Source organism: Capsicum annuum, chromosome 4 (assembly GCF_002878395.1).
Source record: "Capsicum annuum cultivar UCD-10X-F1 chromosome 4, UCD10Xv1.1, whole genome shotgun sequence".
Lineage (NCBI taxonomy): Eukaryota > Viridiplantae > Streptophyta > Magnoliopsida > Solanales > Solanaceae > Capsicum > Capsicum annuum.
In genome coordinates, this window is record NC_061114.1 from 225625237 (window position 1) to 225638343 (window position 13107).

Below are 13107 nucleotides of genomic sequence, written 5' to 3' on the forward strand. Positions count from 1 at the left end.
CAAATAGTTATGTTTTTTTTTCTCTTTTTTTTGAAGTAGTTATGATTATATATGTTCATAGGAAAATAAAGTGAAAAATTGATAAATGACATATGAGAATTCAACCGAACATATATTCACTTGAAAATATTTTTTTTTTAAATATAGTTGTCAAGCTTATCAATGATTTTCTAGGTAACTCAACGACTTTCTATGAAGAAGGAGGCTCGAAGGGCTTATTAAGGAAGGCGATAAGAACCGATAAAAGGTAAAACATAACAGGTATTTTTTGATAACAAGGGAGATCATCAATAAAAATAATTTATAATTAATCTCCCTCTAGTGATATATATCGATCTTCGCTAGCTAGTTCAATCAGTATCAAGACTGTGAAGAGATATAGATTAGAACATACATATTATTCATGAAGTCTGAAGACTATATTGATATTATCTAAGAGTCAATAACGTAATAATTAAACGTAAATATTACCCACTTAGATCTCTTTTTATCCACACTCACCATAGTATAGGTATCCTAACAATAACATACAACCAAGCGTTGGCCTAGTGGTTAGCTCACTAGGTCGCTTAAGCAAATATCGGAGGTTTGATTCCCACTTTGTGCATACAACAATCAATTGACCAGCGGCAAACCCTTAAATGGAGCTCAGATCCGCGGAGGATTAGTACTTCACCTGTCGGACTAGGGGATACCTTAAAAAAATAAAATAACATACACTCTTTTGTTTTCTTGAGTCGAGGGTCTGGAAAATAGTCTCTCTATTATGATGTAGGAGTCACGCATGCATGCGTACATTTTACTTTCTGCAGACTCCCCGATCAGGGGCGGAGCTGCCCTTCGACGCGGGGTTCCTTCGATGAAAAATTATATTATTTATATATTATTGAAATTATTTTTTATGTGTATATATCGTAGATGTTGAATTTCGCCTTCGATTTGTTTGTATGTTGTTTTTGAATTTTCTTATTAAAAATTTTGGCTCCGTCATTGCCCACGATTATACCGGATATATTGTTATAGTGTATACTCTTTCACACCCATGCATCGATTTGTTGGAACTAACATCTTATATTTTCTTTTTGGTTTATAAAAATACTAATATTTATGTGTAGAAATATCTTAAATAGTGATACAGTTGAAGTTGGCACCAGTAATAATGAAACACATGGTTTCAAAATGGGCATTTTAGGGCAAAAATGTTACTATTGCCTGTCTATGAACCACAAATTAAAAAATACTAATACCCTCCATTTTAGGGCAATTTAGTCAATATTATTTGATTAGACACTCCATTTAACATAATATTTTTTGAGAAAAATTATGCTCTTAAATATGTTACATTGAATATAGAATTAAAATTATTAAATATATAAAATAATATTATTTTTAATCAATTTATTTTAATAAAAAGGGGATATATAAAAAAAAAAAAAAAAACACACACACAAGGGTGTGACTTTGGAAAACTATGCGGCTCAAGTTCAAATCTTAAAAGAAACAAAATTACAAAATGATTTCTTTTATTTGTTCAAGATGATAAGTGATAAAATTTCATGAATTTAATCGAAACGGGTGAAAGCTGATGTGAATAATATAAAGGTAAAATGCTCTATTGGACCCCTGTATTATGTCAGTTTTATAAGTTGGACACTTTTACTTATATGTTTGTCATCTAGATCCTTAAACTCATCAAAAAATAATATTTTGCACCCTTTGACCGTTGACTTTGCCTATGTGACAAGGTCATGGTGATTAGGACAAAGAGAGTGTAACCACTCACCTATGGTGCGAGTGGGGTCAATTTTTTGTCAATTTTACATTAAAATAATTACAAAAAAATAAAAATAATATTTAAATTTAGAAATATAAATTAAAAGGAGTCCTTTTTTTCCTCCATCTTTTTAAATTTAAAACTATTTTTAAAAATTTAAAAATAATTAAATAAAATCTTTTTTTGCCACCCCACCCCCCTCTCCATCCCCTCCCCACCCCACCCAGACTCCCCACCCAGCCCCACCCACCCCTCTCCCTCAGCCCTCCACCTCACCCCAGCTCGTCCCCTGCCCACCCAGTCCCTCCCCCTACAATTAATTTAAATTAAATATTTAAAATATGTAAATCATATTTAAATTAATTAATTATTTAAGTAAAATTTATTTAAAGTAGGTAAGAATTTTAAATTTGATAAATTAATTAATTTAAAGTTTAATTAATTTAAATAAATTAATTAGTTAAGAATTTTAATTAATTAATTTTTTACTAATTTAAATTTAAAATTTAAATTAATTTTAATGCAATGCTTTTTTATTATTTTTTTATTTTTTTATTTTAAAAATAATTATTCAAATTTTTTTATAATTTATAATTTTTTCTTATTTAATTAAATTAATTTTAATATTTAATTTGTTATGTAGCATTTTAAAAATGACTTGGAATTTAATGTAATACTTTTTCTATTTTTTTTAAATAACGTGGCAGATGACGTGGCACGCATGACAGTTAAGGGGTCCAGAAAAATATTTAAAATATAACTTTTCCATGGGTTCAGGGATCCAAAAAACAAATATGTAAGTAAAAGTGTTCAACTTATAAAACTATCATAGTACAAGGATTCAATAGCATTTTGCCTAATATAAATATCATAAAGAGAGAGTGTGTAGTGCATATTATAATTATTGTGCAAGGAAATCATGAATTCACGTATACTATATGTTTTGCACGACAAATAAAAGCAAACCGTTTCTGTTTTACATCATAAATTTAAAAATATACAAGTTAAACAATGTAGTATCATAAATTGAAATAGATGGAGTGTTTTATTTATTTATTCATTTTTAATATAAGGATAAAAAGAAATTAAAAAAATACTCCCTCTGTTTCAAATTATGTGTCATCATTTTTTTTAATTCGTTCCAAAAAGAATGTCGTCTTTCCTTACTTGATAAGTTTTTAAAGACACAATTAAAATTTTACCTTTAGTAGTCCTACTTAATTTTAAATACTATTACTTCTTTTTTATTTGTTTTTCAATTAAAAATGATCCCACTTGATTTTAAATATTATTACTCCTTTCTTTAAGAAGAATAATTTTGTAACTTTAACAAAATCAATACTTATTTCTTAAATATCGTATCCGGTCAAATGAGCGACACATAATTTGAGACGGAGCGAGTAGTATTTAGCCTAAATATATGTATAAATAACATAAATATCAATTTTTTTAGAAGTAATTATACTCTTTCTTACTTTTTTAATTATTTTACTCTCTCTTCTTATTAATATATATAATATAATCGATATATATATATATATATAGTATTTTGTGTATATATTGAAATTTTTGTAATATTTTTAAGAAGTTGAGATTTTTTATAATATTAAAAATATAAGTCGTGTATTTATATAATTTTTAGTAAATATATAGTGAATGTGAGTGTAGACTTTTCAGCCCACAGAATCGGAGGTGGATAAATACAAGATATATGAGATATTATTTGGTACAGTTTGATCATCGATTTGTCATTATAATGGGACCTACTTTTCCCTTATATTTACGGATACTGCCATCCAAGTTTACTAAAAATAGGCACACTAAATTGTCCTCGTTCTATCTCTGTTCCAATGTTTTTTTCCCTTTGACTCTTCATTGACTTGGCCAGGCAGCCCTATCAATACATCAAATTTGTACTCTTTCTAATAATTCATTTTTTGTAATGCTTGTGATTCTCGAATTTAGTTTTAGCATAACAGACTTTGCCTTCCAATTGAACACTTTGTAGTAATTTGTTGTTGTGTAAATAGTTCATAAATTACAGAAAAAATTATCAATCGTCACAATTTTTGTTAAGGGGTTCAAAAGTACACTTACGAATTAATTGAAGGAGATTCAACATTTACTATATATACATAAAAAATATTAATTATGTATAAATAATATAATTTTTCGCCGAAGGGGGTCGAATGAACCCCCTAGGTTTAGTGTAGCTCCGCCCCTGCTTACAGATAATCTTTATGCAATGAATTTATTATTTAATGACGGACGAAGAATAAATTTAAATCTAAGTCTTTTACATGAAAAATTCACCTTCTAATCACTCAATCATGCCCTTGTTTCTATTGGGTTCATAGTATATGAAATAAGTGTGAATGGAAAAATGGAAAATAAAATGATGGAGGGGAAGGAGAAATGAAAAGTGTACTCCCAAATTAGAAAGTTTACTCTTTCTCCCACATTGGTGGAAGAAGAGAACTTGAAAGTGTTTATAATCAAGAACACTTACTCCATATGGCAAGTGAGGCAAGAAATAATAGATGCCTTGCGCCATCGTTGTCGTCGCTCGCTCGGCTTTGGCTTTGGATTTGGAAAATGATCGATAGATGAGATTTATTTTTTTGGACAAACTTTATTTGAATTCCGAAGAATGCCAAGGAAAAACACAGTAAAAAATTTTCTGCAGTGTTTTGAACTTCCATTTATATATACATGCAATAACAGTTGCACTGTTTCAAGTGAACTGATGCATTGTTTTCGAACTGGTGCTTCAGAAATGATATATTGTTCTAAACTGAGGCTACAGAAGGTTGTCATGATCTGAAATGATGCTTCTGAAGGATGTAATCCTTCAATAAAGTGATACACTGATTCATGAAATGAGATGACTGTTCAAGAAAAGATGCAATTTTTGATGAACAGACATGAACTTACAGCAAAGATATAACCTTTGGAGTGAATCATTGCCTCTTTTTAGAAGAGACATGTTATGGGACGAAATTTCAGAATACAAAATATTCTTCTTCTCTTCAAAAATTCTGTGTGATCATTTAAACTGTTGAGTGCGTTCGATGAGTCCAAATATTTGAGGTACCGCTATATTTGGATTGAAGGTCATTTTATCTTGGGAGGGAAAATTTCATAAACTCGGGTACAGTGAGGGGAATTGTTTCCTTAAGGAAACTCCGTAAATTCCGACGACTTGGCCTTATTCATTTCTGTTTTATCTATTTTCTGAAAAAATAAAATACACCTCTTGGAAAGGTCATTTTGATCTTATGTTGAGGGTATTTGATATACTTTATTGTGTTCTTATTTATACTTGAACTCTAGTTGAAATTGTTGTTCTGCATATACAGATTCTGCGTACCCATAGAAGGAAATAACAGTTTCGACATAAATATAAAGTAGTATTAGAATTTAAACAAATAAAAATCAACATCAAATACTTTTGCCCTAAGGTTGAAAGTTTGAATATCACACATTTATTATCAAGGTATAGCTTCGTGCACCATTTTATTTAGTTTTTTCTTTTAAATAAACTACTACTTTGTTATTTTGATGAATTTGTGTTCGCTGTTAAATGGACTTTAAATTTATTGCATTTAAAACGTTGATTTAAAGCAGAGAATTGTTTAAAACCGTTCAAGAAAGATATTATTTTCAATGTTAAATTTCACTTTATGTTATGATAAACAAAATTGATTAAGAACCTAATTTAATCTCATATGTTAACTTAAAAGAAAGAACTAGGTCATATAAAGAGTTTACAATCCATCCACGTTCAATAAGAAATTCATTTACTACGTATACCTATATATGACTACAAACACAATAACATGATAGTTTTATATTTCTATGAAAAAATGTTTTGTTTCTACTTTGAAATATACACGAATTTTTTGAGACACATTCGAACTTTAGGAGGGTTTTATTATCTCTTGCACTAATTAAAATCATATTTTTGATAATTTTAGTACCTGCGTGGCACATCAGTGGACCAACATACTGAAGGTCCTCGTAGGCACATGTATATGCCACGTAGGTACTAATGTTGCCAAAAATATGATTTTAATTAATTCAGGGGTAATAGGAACCTCCTAAAGTTTGGATATATCTCAATAATTTCGTATATAATTTAAGACGGAAACAATGCACTTTCTCTATTTCTATATCTATCAAACTTTGAATAGATTTTTGAAAAAAAAAAAAAAAAGTATTTATCCTCTTGAATTTAAACAAATGATCTACTAATAATTTTTAACTCGATTTATGGACTACTAAATCACTTTATTTTATTTTTTCCGTTTAAATATTTACAATACTATAAAAAGATTCCAAATAAAATAAAAAAATTAGATTTTTATTTTGTTGGGCCCAACGCTTAAAACCGACAACCGTGTGTGGATTTGTCCTTAACGATTAAGGTCCCACCCACCACCGTCCTTATCGATATTACACCGGGCCGTCATTGCAGTGGCATTTTTGTAATTAATTCCAAAACTATGCCCTTATTATAACCACTGTAGCATAAAAGCTCATAATCCCTCCTCGTCATCAACTTTAGAGGACACGAATTAGGTTAGAGGATTGATGTGTGTGGATAAGTTTTAGTCAATAAATACGAATATTTTGGTGTACGTAGTTATGTTGATAGTCGTAGGATTTTACACGTAGATTGAAGTGTTTAGTTAAGAGAATTTAGATAATGTGTGTATTTTTAATTAGATAGTGTATTTTATTTCTGTTATTTATCTTGTTTCATATTTTATTATGATTTTCTTTGCTATTTTTTGTATCGTGAATCGGAATTTATCAATAACAATCTTTCAATTTTTTCGAAGGTGATAGTATAAAACCGTACATTCTATTCTCCCCAAATTCCATTATGTGGAAGTATCCTAAATATATTTTTGATGTGTTTAAATATGAAAAGAATTGTTATTTATAATATTTTTTTAGAGATTTTGCTTATCTAAATTGTAAATTTAAAATATTACTCCTTCTATTTTATTTTACTCGTTTCAAATTGACATTGCACATTAATTAAGAAAAATAATTAATGATATGATTACTTCACTATAATACCCTTATTAAATGATGTTTACATTTTAATTTTGAGAAAAAATAATTAAGAATAAGAATAAAAAAAATTATCTTGTTTTAATTAATAAAAAAAAGATAAATAAAATAAGAAATAAAATTAAAAAATTAGGGATAAGTAAAATGGGACGAAAGGAATATTAAATTAATCTATTTAATTTAGCTTTTAAGTTTAATTAAATTGACTTTTTGAAAACAAAACGAGTGAATGAATCACTTTTAATACATTCACTTTTTGGATCAAGTAGCAATTAATTCATGCAAATCCATTCTTAAGTAATTAAATTTCTAGAATTCTCCCTATAATAGATCCCGATTTGACTTCTTCATGATCAATGTGTACTCCCTTTTTTGTCTCAAATAATAATAATAATAATAATAATAATAATAATAATAATAATAATAATAATATGAAGAAGAAGAAGAAATACATTAACAACAACAGCATATATAATATAATTTCACAAATAAAATTTAAGAAAATTGTGCACAATTTTATCATTATCTTAAGAAGGTAGATATAATCACTGAGAGATAATAAAATAGTGGAATAAGATAATAATAGTAAAGTAATAAAATAGTGCTAGAATGAAATTAGACAACACTCTATTATCTAATTTTTTATTTTATTTCAATTTTTCTTCTAATCTTCTTATCTGTGTCACACCCCTTTTTTACGTACTCAAAAAAATTCATTTTTAAAGTTCGAAAGGGCTTTATTATTTAAGTGACAAGAAATGAAAATTTGTTTTGAAAAAGGATTATTTGCATTTTTTATTCAGAGTCGCCACTTGGCATAATCCGATGTGCCAAGTCACCTTTGGAAAATCCTTTTCGAAACCATTTGACTCTTAAACTGATTTGCGAACAGAGATTCCGACTAAGGAATTCTGTTGACCGAGGGGAAAGTGTTAGGCACCTCTCGATCCCGTGGTTTAACCACGGTCGCTTGGGTAAAGTATATCAACTATTTTTGGCATTACGAATGTATAAACAACACAAAAGCACGCAAAATAATCAAACAATAACAAAACAAAAACAAAAATGTAAAGTCCAGTCCAATTACTACAACCCGAAATAAAAGTACTGAAATAACCTACACTAGTCCTAAACCATGCTTTACCCGATGCCTCGGGCCTTGACACGAGCATCCTTAGCGTACAAAATTCTTCGGGGCATTCCCCGGTGAGTAAATACAAATTACCTCGGGGCATTCCCCGGTTAAATAAATACACTTTTCCAAATACGATAAACAAAACATTCAACAAATATTCCAATCATTCCCACACCACACCAATCCTAAACTTGCCTACCCGAGCTTACTCTTTGCCTACCCGCTCGACAACATATCGCATTCAACATCAACAATGTATCAAAAATATCATAATATTCACTTTTATCAATTTTCGATTCCCGTCCCCAAATTTATTTCAACCAACATGATTAAATAAGTCTCAACCAAACCAACCACGGTAATCGCAATTTCTCCAACACAATATCGAAATATATCACCACGTCACAATCATCAAACAAACACAAACAACGAAGATTCAAACCAAACACACAACAAATAAAGCATCCATACCCACAACATAAAAAAAAAAGTCAAGATAAAAGAAAGATTCGGTAGAAGAAATGGACCTCGATGGAACTGATCCTTGTCGATAATAAAGAAATTCGAAGACCAAAATACTCAACCGGAGAACCTCAATCCGAATCTCTAAATCAGTGTCCCGACATCGCCATCTGAACAAAATTCAAACCAAGAAGAAAAACCCGAAGCCCCGAAATCTTGCATTTTCCGACCAAGATGTCCCTAAAATCAAAGGAAGATCAAGAGATTTCCGCGATTATGAGACTGACTCGACCGAACTGACGACGGGAAAACTGATTCCAGCGTAGGTGTCGCCGGAAAAGCTCAAAAGGGATCCGGGTTTTTGCCATTTTCCTGTTTCGTCGCCGATGGTGGCTGGCTTTACTGTTTCGCCGACGGAGCCGGCTGGTCTGCCAGTGGTCGATGCGCCGTGGCTGGAGCAACGACTGCTGGCGGCGCTGGAGGGGACAACGGAGGAAGCTGGCGGTGGTTTGATAACGGTTCTATCGATTAGGTTCGCCGATGGTGTCACCGGTGGGGTGAGATACAGCTGGAGCAGCGACTGCTGGCGGCACTGGAGGGGAGAACGGAGGAAGCTGGCGGTGGTTTGACGGCGTTATTGCCGCCGTCGTTGGTCGGACGGAGAGGCAATGCCGCTTCTCCTTTCAATTTTTGGAGAGAGAGAGAGAGTAGAGAGAGAATGGAGCTGATTACGGCGATGGTGAGTTGAACGTCGTCGTTGTGGTTGAAGTGATGGCGGCGCCTCGTCGGAGAGGGAGAGAGGAAGAGATCGAGAGAGAGCTAGCTGATGCAGCTCTTTTTTAGTTTTTTGATCGTGCCTTTTTGTTGTTACTGTTAATGCCAAAAAAAAATGTTCCCCCGAGTATGTGTGTATCTGTGTATATATATATGTATTTTCCCCTTCCTGGTCCTTTTCTTTTTGGACAAGAAAAAAGAAGGGGGGGGTGTTACGTGGGGTAGGGTTAGGTAGGGGTAGGGAGGTGGTTTATTTTGATTGGGTAGGTTGTTAGGATAAGATAGAATTAGTTAGGATAGGTTTTGTTAGGGATTTTGTTATATATTTTTTTGTATTTTGTGAGGGTATAATAACATGGGTGAGGGTACACGGTAGGATAAAAATAAAAATGGGTAAAAACGACACCGGGGAGGGACGAAATTAGGTATCTACATCATGCCCCCTTTGAATGTAAACACGAAGTGTTTTCAGGCATTATTCAAAGAAAGAAACAGAAGTAAGAAGGACAACCGGGTCTTGACTTAAGACATCCTTCCTACCCAAGTTATGAGAGAACCAAGTTGCGGGTATTTCAAAGGATTAGAAGAAGTAGACTATACCGAGTTGGAGAGTCGAGTGAGGTTTCGTCGAGATTTCGGTCCGCAGCTCTGTAATTACATCAAAAATGAAAATTACAAGTTAAAACATAAATGAAATTACGAAAATCCTATCTATACATCTTCTGTTGGTTCTTGACTCGACTTTCATCACCCTATTCTTCAGGCGGACTCCTGACTTGCAATTTCTTCCAACTTGTTGCTTGGCTTTCAATTACTTCTCTTTGTTGCATGACTTTTCATTTCTTTACCCTATTCTTCAGGCGGGCTCCTAACTTGTTATTTCATCACCCTGTTCTTCAGGTGGGCTCCTGACTTGTAATTTCATCACCCTGTTCTTCAGGCGGGCTCCTGAAACCCAAAATTAAAACTAGAACGAAAATTATCCCAAACAAAATAATAATAAAGTAGTATTTCATTTTTGAAAGCGTTGTCCCATTTTGCAGGAGGGTCCTGAACAGAAAGTAAAATCCCATTTTGCAGGAGGGTCCTGAACATAAAGTAAAATCCCATTTTTTAGGAGGGTCCTTAACAGAAAGTAAAATTCCATTTTTTAGGAGGGTCCTGAACTGTAAGTAAATTCCCATTTTTCAGGAGGGTTCTGAACATAAGGTAAAATCCCATTTTTCAGGAGGGTCCTGAACATAAGGCAAAATCTCATTTTTCAGGAAGGTCCTGAAAAGAAAGTAAAATCCCATTTTTCAGGAGGTCCTGAACTGAAAGTAAATTCCCATTTTTCAGGAGGGTCCTGAACAAAAAGTAACATCCTATTTTTCAGGAGGGTCCTGAACTGAAAGTAAATTCCCATTTTTCAGGAGGGTCCTGAACAGAAAGTAAAATCCCATTTTTCAGAAGGGTCCTGAACAGAAAATAACATCCCATTTTTCAGGAGGTTCCTGAACAAAAAGTAAAATCCCATTTTTCAGGAGGGTCTGAACAAAAAGTAAAATCCCTTGGATGTGCATTTCCAATGATAGCTGAATTAAGTGAAGTGAATATGCCCTTATATCAACAAAGAAAATTTGTCTGTTAAAAACTTAGTGGTGGCTTGCAGATCTTGGATTTTCACGTATCTGCCCAGCACTCGTTCCTTTCATCTTTGTTCCAAATCGCTAACAGCCTTGTCTTGCCGCATCATCGACCCGGATCCAGATTGAGGGAAATGAGTTCTAACTCAACCAATGGGTTTCCATTTTACCATGCCCCTGAGGTACACTTTTTTCCCAAATCTGAATGCTTTCACGGATCCCATAGTCGGTCGGTTGATAGACTTTCTTTTCTTTGTGTTGAATTACGATCATATTTCTTTCCTGTGCTGTTCCTTGGTTTTTCCTCGTGTAATTGGAAAGACTGGTAGTAAATTTTGAAATCCTTTCTCGTTTGTTTTAACACAGACTTGACTTAAAATGTAAAGAAAATGATGGTGACTTTTATTTTTGATAAATGACATAAAAAGACAAAAAGCATGAATATGTAAATGAAAGAAAAGAGCAAGGTCCTATATTCAAAAAGAAAACTTATCTGAATACGACAACCAACTCCAATGAGTATGATATGCATTTTGGATTGAGCTGCCTGATCTTCCTATCCAAACTCCCCATTTGTTATTGAGTTCGTGCCTTTGCCGCTTCTTCAAATCCATTGGACTCATACATCACATTCGATTGACGACATCTTAAAAGACTTTTGCCGACAAATCTCTTTCTTCTCACTTTTCACTTTTCTCTTGAACTCTCCATTGCCTTACGGTGCCCGTGAAGGTTTTCACCAATAAGACTCTCTCATTTTTATTTCTCTCCACTCATCATCGCCTTATGGTGCCTGCAAAGGTTTTCACTAGTAAAACTCTCTCATTTTTATTTCTCTCCACTCACCATCGCCTTATGATGCCCATGGGGGTTTTCACCAATAAGACTCTTTCATTTTTGTATTTCTTTCCTGATCTCTTATGCTGAGGGAGACAAGTGGTACCTCACAATGTATCATCATATCCATTGCATGCTTAGCCTTAACATTATCAAAAATTGATCTGAAGGACTTTCTTTGGTTGTAACTTGGCTTTTGGTTAAGGTTAGAAAAGATGGTAAGGGGCTCAAACGATACTTGAAGTGGGGGTGAGACTTACAACTTTTGGAATCGACTCAAACAACACATTCATGCCCCAGCTTTGTTGACTGGGTGAATCTTAGATCTTTATTTGGTTGAACCGAGCCCAAAATAGGGCAGCCTACGTATCTCATTCCCGAGAGAGGAGAATCAGGTCGCACGTAATTCCATCAGCTTGTTCTTTGTTTTGATTTGATTTTGATTTTTTTTTTATTTTCGAACTCTTTATTTTATTCTTATTTTCTTGACATTTATCTTTGACTCTATTTTGATTCCAAAAGAGGGATATGAAAGAAAAATAAAACAAAGTTCAAATGGGTAAACAAAGGATGACACCATGTTTGGATAGAAGAATAAAATGCCTTCGTCATATCAATCTTAAAAAATGCAAGTACTAAACATGCAATAAAATCAACAAAGGATCAAATATCATACATAGTATCTTTTGACTGCATCAGCATTGATAGCCATTTCTGCCATTTTGCTTTCAATATCTGTTAAATATAAGGCTCCATTGGGCAACACTTTCTTCACAACGAAAAGACCTTGCCAGTTAGGAGAGAACTTGCCTTTCGCTTCAACCTGGTGAGGAAGGATACGTCTCAATACCAACTGACCAACTTCAAAACTCCTGGGACGGACCTTTTTGTTATACGCTCGAGCCATCCTCCTCTGATATAACTATCCATGACACACAAACGTTAGCCTTTTTTCCTCAATCAAACTCAAATGTTCCGGTCCGGTTTTTACCCATTCGTCATCATCAATCTCTGCTTCTACAATGACTCGAAGAGAGGGAATTTCAACTTCTGCAGGGATGACCACTTCTGTCCCATACATCAATAAATATGGAGTTGCCCCTGTTGAAGTGCGAACAGTGGTGCGATTACCTAGCAATGCAAACGGCAACTTTTCATGCCACTGTCTTGACCCTTGTACCATTTTTTGTAGTATCTTTTTTATATTCTTATTGGCGGCTTCTACAACACCATTGGCCTTTAGGCTATATGGAGTAGAATTTTGATGCGCGATTTTAAACTGTTGACATACTTCTTGCATCAAATGACTATTGAGATTGGTAGCATTGTCTGTAATGATCATCTTAGGAATTCCCAATCTACAAATGATATTGGCATGAACAAAATCTAACACAGCTTTCTTTGTCACTGACTTGAAA